The following is an 11,194-nucleotide window of genomic DNA, read 5'->3' on the forward strand; positions in this document are numbered from 1 at the left end:
GTAGATGTCGGGAGCCTTCTTGGATGCTCACTACCACATACACCTAGGAAATAAGACAATAGTACAATCAGATACCCAAATGAGGGTTAATGAGAGACGATGTTGCAAGAGCAAAGTCAATGTTGCTTGAAATTGTAGAAAAGACCTAAAGGCTGAAGTGGCACTATATTTGAAGAATGGTAAGATTTGTAAATGTGGGGATGGCAGAAGATGTGGGGAAACCTGAACCTTCCTGGAAAATGTAACAAAGAAAGAATGACCAAGTAGAGTGTGTCTGAGAATTACTGAGAAGAGTAATCCTCAAGAAGACTAATGAGAGGTTTGAGGGTAAGTTGGAGCCCTATTGGGAGTTGGAGTTTAATCCATTGAGGCAATAGAAAAGACTGTGACTGACACGATGAAATTAATACTGGAAGACAATTAAAGTAAGGATATCATTGGAGTTATTTAAATTTGAAGGGATAAAGACCTAAGTAAAATTATTGCTAGAAGCAGTCAATGATAAAGAAATAGGTATGTATGTTGGAGACATTTTGAATGAAGAATTAACAAGAGCTAGTTATGGACAATGCCTGAGTAGAGTCAACATTAACTTTGTGTCTTCAAACTCAAGTAACCTGGAGAATGAGGGTGCTAATGGCTGAGAAACAGAGAATATAATTTTGGGGGATCAAAGCTGGTAGTACGACAATATGCTTGCTGAGACAAGCTGAGTCTGAGGTGTGACAGCCAAGTTTATAAAGACATGTTAAAACTATATTTTCATTTGCAGCCCCTGCTATTACTTGTGACTCTCCCCAGGCACACTTACAATTCTTAGAAAGCTGTTGGCCCTTTAAAAATAATTCTTGTTATTGTTATGAATAGTATATTTCACATAGCTTCAGCAGATGACCTGACCAGTTTTCTCTAACAATATCACAGTTTCAACTTAATAGTCAGGCAACACGGGAACCCAGAAAGCAAGAGATATGAGATAAAGGAAGCTAATAAGGGAGGATATGTGAATCTTTCATCTACTATATGAACTAGGGGACTCTGATGATTATTTACTTTTCCTCTGTGAGAATGTCTGCCATAGAATAATAGAAGTAGATACTATCTATAAATTTTCAATTTCAAAACAGAGGTTAAAAGGACTACTTGACCAGAGTCACTTATGATCAATAATCAAGTCTCATGATTATAAAAGATACCAGCTCTTTCTATGATGACAATATACATTCCTTAATAAGCTTATTTTTGAACAAATATATAAAAGGTGTAAATATGACATTTTCCTTGCATAATGACTTGATTGATTTAAGCATGGAAACAATCATCATCAAGATATATTTGCTACATATCTAATTATACATTGAGCTGAGCCATAATTATTTGAAACAGTTCAAATGCACTTAGGCAAAATATGATCAATTTTACAATATTGGTATAGGTGGTCAGTGTAACAGCTCATGAAAAGAAATCAATTAAGTTTAGAAAGGAAAAAATGAGGTTTGAGAATGGTAAAAAAAAAAATTAAATGTAAAATTCTGCACTTTCCAAGCATTTTAAAATTATTTTATTAGAAAATTAGAAAATGTTCAAACATAAACAAAAGTACATGGACCATTAACCAGCTACAAAAATCATCAACCCATGTATGCCAAGGATTTTATATATGTTACTTTATACTAATACTCAAAGAGGGTAAGAACTTCCCCTAAAATCATTCGATTAGTATGGAGTAAAGTTGAGGTTTGAATTCATGTCTGTGTGACATCAGCATCTTGACCCTTTTTACAATAGTAGATACAGAACAAGGGGAAGGTGTGAATCTAAAAACACCTTTGCAGGTACAGACTTGACCTGATAAAGAATTTCATCTGGCTGGGTGTGGTGGCTTACTGCTGTAATCCCAGCAGTTTGGGATGCAGAGGGAAGAGGATCACAAGGTCAGGAGTTCGAGACCAGCCTGGCAAACATAGTGAAACCATCTCTACTAAAAATGAAAAACATTAGCTGGGCATAGTGGTGGACACCTGTAATCCCAGTTACTCAGGAGGCTGAGGCAAGAGAATATCTTGAACCTGGGAGACAGGGGTTGCAGTGAGCTGAGATTGTGCCATTGCACTCTAGCCTGGGTGACACTGAGAGACTCTGTCTAAAAAAAAAAAAAAAATCTCTTCATCTTCACAATGCTGGAGTACATATACATTTAGACTATACATAGAATAAACATATTTTTAAATAACTGCATAGTTGAATATCAAAGTACACATATTATACACACATTCCTCACAAATATCTTTAATAGATAGATCTGAAATGTCAATAGGCACTTTACCAAAGCTTACTGATTTAAGTGTAAATACTCCATGGGGGACAAATAAGAGAGAAAATAAATTACATATCTGGTCATATCAATGGATTTTGTAGAATTAATTCTTCCCTTTTACTGAATTCCTTTAGCTCTCAACATTGTTCTGGCCAAAATCAATTATATACTCAGGATTAGATTATAATCTGCTAAAGTATGGGGATATTTGCAGACTTACGTTTTTCAAAATTGAGAATATATTTACAAAGGGTTTGACCAAGTGGATTGAGGCTTTTGATGCTGTTCATTTCTCATCTATTCTATTGCCTACCAATAGAGAGAAAAGTATAACTTCTGTCAGAATTGTGCTAAATAAATGAGCACCCTGTTGTGCTTGTCACAGTCGTACGGAACCAGAAAATGTGTTTTTTGCAAGAGGCCCTGAGATGGTAGGTTTTGTCCAATACAGTGGCTAAGACAACAGAGTGAGGGGACGGCATCTGGGGTCCTCTGCTAGTTGGTTTCCCTGGTGTAATTTTTTAAGCCCTACCTCCAGTCCACCACTTACTACCAGCTCAGAAGATGTGAAGGAGTCTATGGTAGTTTAGATATGGTGACAAAAGCCAGGATTTGCTCTTTATGACATCAATTTTCTCTTTTACTAAGGGGGGGGGGGTGAAATCAATAGTGACTGTGAAAAAAGAATAGTATATGCATAATGCACAAAATCAGGGAAAAACAATTCTCATTTTGAAGGTGACTACATTGAATCAGTTTAAGTAAAATGATGTTAAATATAGAGAATATCTAGAGAGAGGTCTTGAAAGTCACGGAGAAACTTTGTAAAAATGTAGTTGTCTGGTTATATTTCAGAGCATGATTTCCAATTAAGAGCAAAGAGCAAGCCAAATTATTTTCAAAAGCATTCACAAAGGCCATTAAAGGTTTATGACAACTTTATATAATGAAGACTTAAAATTTTATTGTGTAGTTTGAAATTATCACCATACCCTGTAAAGTGAAATACAGCACTTGAAAGAAGGCAGGAATAAAGTCTTATGAATTGTGCTAATAGAATCTTAACAGTAGACAAATTAGAAAGACTTCAAAGATGTGGTCCATTTTTCAGCCCGTGGGTGAATCATCTCTACCATATCTCCATCAAGAGCCCCTTCAGCACTCAGGGTGACTGTCCAATCATTCTGGAAATGTTATGTTCTTACTATGATGCTAAGAAACTATTCACGAGATAAAATTCAGTGAATTTTGATTCATATTTTGATATTCCTTTAAGAATGTCTTTTCTTATATTGAGACAAAATATTAACCCTGTAACTTCTATCTATTGGCCATAGTTACAAGGCCCTGGGGTCCTGACAAATAACTTATTTTCACATAAAAACTCCTCACAAGTAGACTGAATCATTTACACATTATTTTTCCTCCTTGGCTTAGAAGTCTATAGTGGACAAAGGGAGAGGAGTGGTGGGTTGCTTAGGTAGTCTCTTCCATTTCTCCCCTTCTTGTACTTGGCCTCTTCCCACTCTCCTTCTCTAGATTGTCTTTCCCTTCTTTTTAGAGATGGAAGTTTACTGCCATAATATGGTGTGGGTGCTAGCTAAGCTTGATGCTGCTGGATTCCAGTCCCCTGCACCCTAGGTGATCCTCCTCTTGGGCAGGATGGAAGTACTCCAGACCAACTCCTTCCACATTCAGTTCTGCCTTCAGCACAAGTACAGCCATTCTCAGTGCAGCCCTTTATTTTTTGCTGTCATGGATAGCTGGCCAGCCACCACCTTTTGCCCTTTGGCTTTGTTAGATGTGGATTTGATACCAGTACCTCTATCTCATGAACTCTGAATTTCTAAATTAACCTTCCCAAGTGGCTTTCTTGATGGCAGTTGGTCTCTGCTTTAAGTGGGGAATACGCTCAGCCACACATCTCCCCTGCCCTGTGTTGGGGATGGGGTGGCAAAGATTATCATAGCAGTTGATTCACTTCTGCTGAAGAAGTTATCTTCAAAACTAATCTAGGCTCTTTGTAAGTTCAGCATCCTAAATATCCCTAGATTTCCCCCCCATCTTTATTTCCCTTTTAATTTCTCACAGAGGATCTATTATACTTTGAAATATTAAGAGGAATGCTTGTCACCTCTCTTTTGTCCTCCTCCTTTGAGTCTTCAGATAAAACTAAGGCAGAGAGTCCTGTGTTCACATCCTGTTACTCTAATATCACCATTTACTCTCTGTCTCTTCTCTACCCTCTGACCTGCAAGTCCAATGTGGATAGCAAATTCTCCTCGGCAGCACTTTCCTCCTCAATGCTGAATCCATTCTGTAATTTCTCCTCACTGGAATTCCTGCCTTTGGAAATATGCTATCCTTCCCTCTGTCTATCCACTAGCTGCTGTCATCGCTCATTTCAGTCTATTGTTTATTCTTCAGTGTCTTATTCTAGAAAGTTCTACTGTGGCTTCTACAGTTCTAAAAAAGGTTATTTTTTAAACCATTTTTCTTCAAAGGCCTCTTTGGCTCACTTTTCCCCCATGTATCCTACTTTGTCTCCTGTTTCTTGTTCACTCTACCCGTGCACTCCACCTAGGTTACTTCCTTTGTAAAAACTCGATCATGCTCTGACCATGCTGTCACTTTAGTCATAATCACCGAGTACTCGCTGAATACCTACAGAGTATTGAGCATTATTCTGGGAAGCATGCAAGATCAGGGAAAGTTAGGATTTGCCTTCAGAGAATTTTAATTTCATTGGCTAGAACAGAACACATCAAAATAAATGGAGAACATTTGATATGTTAAAATGTGTGGCTTGACAATGTATGGTTTTCACCTGAGCCATACGGTTGGCTTTCATAAAATTTAGAGAGATTCTGAAATCTCTCCTGATCTGTGAGGTCTTTCCACATTTCTTAGAGAAGGATTGTTTTACTCTGATAATTTTCAAACTGATAGGTCCACAGATACTCTTATTAACATAATTTTCCCCTGAATGTACACATAGGATAGCGTTTGAATTTAAATTTTTCACATATTAGTTAAGTTATTTTACTTCCAGTTATATCTGTGCCTGATATTTTGCTTCTAAATTGTTGCATGAAGAATGAGGTTCTTATCATTTCTTTTCATTCTTTTCCATCACATAGATTTATGAGGTGTTCAGAGGTATGTAATGATGGTAATTATATTAATAACAATAATGACACCTCCCATTTGTGTTATGCTTTACAAAGTACTGTCATGAACATTATCTTATCTTATTCTAAAAATGTGCCTGTGATGACTACTTTGTTTCTGACTCTTCAGAAACCGTAATAGCTCCTCTGCCTCCCACCAGCTTTGTTGCTGACATTCCAGAGAGAACTACATCCCCCGAGTTCTGTTGCTCAGGTAACTCCCCAGGCTCCTAAGCTCATTTGCTTATGCTTCTCTGACCCCAGTTGCAAAGCCATTGACTTGGTTTCCATTCCTGCTCTCCATCGTCTTCTTTAGACTGGACACAGTCACATGCTTCTTGAGCCTGACTTACGGCAGAAGACTGGCTTTGGTTGCACTGTGCTCTGGGTCCTGCAGCTAAATGGCATCACCACCCACTCCCAGCTGCAAATCATGAAACCACTGTCTTGATCCTGCCCACTTAGGGATGGAAGTCATGGGTACAATTATCGGCAAAAAGAGAAATATAAAACTCCCAGCTTAGAGCTCCTAAATGAGTTGTTATTTTCTTTCTAAATAGAAGCATGACTTTAGAATACAATATTCCCAGTGAAGGCTGTGCATCTTTTTCAAAACAGGCAGGCTTTTTTTTTTTTTAAATGCAGATTGTCATTAGCACAAAAATTTTCTAACGTTTGTGATTATATTAAACACGCAACTATGTTAGTTGATGCCCAGTCTCACAACTTGGAATTTTCTCAATGCTTTTCTTATGAAAATTTGACCACTATAATTATGGCTTTTGTTTGTATAGGATTTTGTATGGATATACATAGCTCTAGCTCTAGTTTTCACAAATTCTTCCTATTACCCATAAGTAGGATATATTGAGCAACACGGGTGTCAATGACTTGCAAGAATTAAAAACCAAGCAGATAAATAGAGGAATGGCAGAAAGCCTGAAGTATAAGGATAACATAGGGAGATGGAGCACAGAGAGTTGAATGTTGCTGCTGTAGGAACAGTTTGCACATGGCAGCTTTTAGCCTAGATAAGGGTATTTATATTTCAGAATAAGTTGTCCCATATTTCCTGAGAGAAAACTGTTTTGACTGCTTTTACTTATAAGTTTAAAGCATTACATGATATACTGTTATTTTTATGTTATTAAAATATAGATGATTTGTTACACAATAGACAAACTGACAACATTTTGAGGGTGATTCATGTTTAGGGGGTGGTAGGAAATGTACATTGATTTCTTAAATTTTTTTTTTTTTTTTTACTGAGAGTCCCAGAGTAAATATATCTTGTGAAGAGAAAGGTAAAATAATTTAAAAAACTGTAAAAAGAGTTTCTACAGGATGTTTAGGGGACATAAAATTTTCCTCTGTTGAGGAATTGAATCTCTTCCCCTAATGGCTGAAATCTCCCTCATAGCTAAGCAGATCCAGCCTTGGCTGAGGTGATGTTGAGACCTTGTTGGTGTTTCCAGGGAAGCTCAGGAAGCTCGTTATGGTGTGTGTGCAGCTCAGCGCTTAGATAAGATTCCTCAGAAGTTTTAGTTGCTCTTCATTTATTTTAATTTTGCTTTCTCCTTAGCTGGCTCCTACTTAGCTTTGCCAGCCTGTGTGGCTCTATGGGTTTTCAGTAGTACCAAATCCTACAGAAGTCTGTAAAACTGTATTGCTGTGCTTCACGTAGGAAAAACATTTTTGCATTTTGTGCTGCAGAATACAGCTCTCAAAACTGCCCGTCTCATAAATGCCTTGACCCATTAGCATCCCAGGCAGTTGGTTTGTCACTTTTCTTCCATATTATAGCTTTTAAAAAATAACGTATTGAGTTCATCAGGCTCAGGGGCTAAAATTCTCTTCAGTAAGTGTGTTTTCATAGCATGGTGCATTAATACATGCAGGCAGGAAAAATAACCCTCCCAGAAAAGAACTTTAAGATGGAATTTCTAGCTGAAGCTCCAATATAATTTGACTCTAGGTATAACTCAAGGCAATGACTTATCAATCTCATCACTCCATTTTACATTCATATTTTTCTGGTATTTTCTTAAAAATGAGGGGGTGACTTTTTTCTGAATATAGACTTTGCTCATATGCTACTAATTTTAAATCCATCTCACCTCAGCCACACAGTTGCGGTGGCTGCCCCCAGACTCCACAGCTGAATCCTGAATGCAGAAAGTCCTCCCAATGGTCACAACCTTCTAGGTTGCGTATGGCTGTATTTCCACACATCCTGAGAGTGGTTCTTACATACAACAGCTTCCCACAGCTGAGCCCCACTCCTTCAACTCCTTCAGGTGCTCCCTTCCACCTGGACCCCATTACCAAGATGGAAACTACCATCTCACCACAACTGCCCATGCCCCGCCCTGAGAATTCACTGCTCCCACTTGATTCTCCACCAAAAATTCCAGTCTCTGGTAGCTTCATTTAGACTCATAAGAAGAGCAGAGCCAGGAGAAAAGTCTTTAGTCACCTGGACTGGCCATTGCACATTTCTGTTCTCCATCTGTATGTGATATGCTCCTCAGAAGCCTTTGCTTCACCACTAATCTGCTGCACATGAGCTCCCACATTCTATACCTGCTCCTCAGGAAATGCTCTGGGAGAGCAGAGACAAACGGATACAAATTCCCACAAATTCTTCCACTCAATGCTAAGTGTATCCTGCTCAGTTTTTGTTCATTCTTACTTTATTCCTTTCTGCAGAGCTTCTTTCCAGGAATATCTCCTCCATTGTGTGCTTCATCCCAACTGCCGGGTGCAGGTGAGGGGAAAGGATGCCTCAAGTGGGAGAGTGACAAGCGCTGGATAACAGAATCTCTGCTGTGACCACTGCCCAGCCATCCAGAAAAGATGCCAGGGCTGTTTGTCACAGAGGAAGCTTTGAAGATTATTGGAATGAGACTTCTCTCAGGAAGGGAGCTTTAACAGACATGTATTGCTGTGGCTGTCAGCTACCAGTTCTTCCTTCCTTGCGTAACAACACCCTAATCATTCTTTGAGAAACAAATTCTTCCTCAGTCTTGATGGGACTTCTGATCAGACTACTCCATTCCACTCCGGCCAAAGGATGGGCACATGACCCCGCTTGACTGAATTTGATTTTTAAGCAGAATGATATACGGACTGTTGCTCTGATTCAGACTGGCAGTGAATGAATGTTTCTTCATTCCTGAAGGCGAGTGCCCAGAGCTGCTCTGAAACCTGGCTCTTCCACTTTTCCCCTCAATTCCATGAACTATGCTATGTAGTTAAAAATGTCTTTTTAAATTAAGTTAACCAAAGTATGTTTATATTCCTTGGAAGATCAAAGAAGTCTCAATGCTATAGAACTTGAATATGGTGCTGAAGAAAAGGCATTTGACTGTGAGTCAGAGGCCTTTGATTCTATTTCCAGTTCCACTAAAGACAGCTACAATTATTTTGTTCCCACATGACTTTACCTGCAGAATGAGGATTCTCAACAGGAAGAGGCACATCCAAATCTCTTGGGTGGCTTTTTAAAACTATACACACCCACTGCCAATGCAAATTCTGTTAAATGCCCCTCCCTGCTCCTTTCCCCAGCAGTGTATGGCCTCACCATTGAACAGTACAGTACAGTGAGCCACAGTTGCTAACAGAAGTGTGTTATAGCCCTCGGATGTGTTGGATGGAAAAATTTTCTACTGGGCTACAGTATTTCCAAAAGTCCTTCCAGGTCTAATATCCTTTGAGTTGATGATAACTTTTTCAAAAATACAACTATATCAGACAGGTTATGAAAAAATATTTAAAGCACAGGCAGATGGAAACCTAAGAATAGAAACAGAAATCAAATCTCAAAAATTGGAAGAATGGTTGTAAAAGATTTTGATGTGAATTGCCTTAAATATAATGATCACACTTGTAGCAAATGTGTTGGTTAGAAATCATGAGACTCCTCATATTTTTATTCTCTAGCACAAGGGCCTTCAATTTTGTGAAAGACCACTACATTTGGAAAAGAAAAAACTTGTCTATCTTTGACACATCATGTGTTTAGAAATTTTCATTGCACTAAAAACTAAAATTATCAACATTCAGTGTCTAACGGAAAAAATTTTGAGTTTGACAGAAAACTATGAATCTGAAAGAACTTGGTAAAAAATATTCTGAATAATTTATTAATTAATGAAATAAATATTACAAATATGAGTGATACAAAAACAAAAATAGTTTAAATAAATCAAATATACATTAGTGAGCTAAAATGAAACAAACTAAACATTGAATAGTCAATATTTTAAATAAAAATTGAAATCAAAATTTTAAATATATTTTATTAAGGGTTGTCATTTAGGTTATGCATTGCTGGCTTCTTTTACTGGAAAATGTTAAGAATATCGAAATCAAAACCATGGTCTCTGCCAGTCAGCTTTGACAGGATCATCTTCTGAGAGCCAAATTAAATATTTATAATGAATATGCTTGATTTTAATTAAATCATCTCATTTTTTGTGTTCTCTTTCTCTTACACACATTCATACACATGTAAATCACCACCAACACCATGGTATTCAAGCCAATAATATTTAATATTTACCTATTTTGCCACTTAAATGAGCATATTCTTTGATATGATACTCTTTGCCCCTGAAGTTTCTTCAGATCATATGGAATATACCCATATGCTTATGGTGTTCTACAATTTCTGCAAATTGTTCACCATATGGTACTACTAGAACTTTTAAAATTATGTCTTATGCTGGCTGCATCAATAATTTCAGTAGTTTATGTATGCATATAATTGTGGATGTAACTTCATCCTCTTCATTGCTTTTTGTATACTTTTTATAAGTTCTTTTTATAATAGATAAAAGAACATTTGTTCAAATAAATGAGGTCATTAAAATTTAAAAGCTAATCATGAATCTAACTAGTTTCTTGCCCTGACAATGAACATCCACTTACAAAAATTCTAATTATTTCAACAATAATTATATTGGCAGGAGGACAATGGAGTATATAATTTATGGTACTAATTATACTATTTCAGTGTCTAAATCTTACTGCCTTAGTGCATTTTGTGTTGCCATAACAGAATACCTGAGACTGGTTACTTTATAAAGTACAGAGATTTATTTTTTACAGTTCTAGAGAGAGCCTTCTTACTGTGTCTATGGCTGAAGGTAAAAGGGTAAGACAGCATGCCTACAAGAGAAGAGAGAGAAAGAGAGAGATCCTTTTATTAGAAATGCACTCCCAAGATAACCAACTCATTTCTACAATAATGGCACTAAATGGCATTAATCCATTTATGAGGGCAGAGCCCTTCCAACATATTTACCTCTTAAAGATCCCACCTCTCAGCACTGTTGCACTGGAAATTAAGTTTCCAACACATGAACTTTTGGGGATACATTCAAGCCATAGAACTGACCTAAGCAAATTCTTTGAGAATTGATGCTTTGGTAACACTGACTGACTACATAGACATAGTGGTAACACTGCCTTTTTTTTTTTTTTTTTTTTTTTTTTTAACTATTTCACCAACAGGTGATAAAATACAGTGTATAACATGCTGTAAATAGACAGTGAAGGACTAAACAAGAAGAATGATACTTTGTGAGAAGATCATATTACATAGTTTCATGCGAGGAGTACTTGAATTTTCAATCTTGCTTTCTGGCTACCTTTGAATAACAGACTTTTTTATCATGGTGTTGCATAGTTATTTTGGAAG

Source organism: Macaca nemestrina, chromosome 5 (genome assembly GCF_043159975.1).
Source record: "Macaca nemestrina isolate mMacNem1 chromosome 5, mMacNem.hap1, whole genome shotgun sequence".
Classification (NCBI taxonomy): Eukaryota; Metazoa; Chordata; class Mammalia; order Primates; family Cercopithecidae; genus Macaca; species Macaca nemestrina.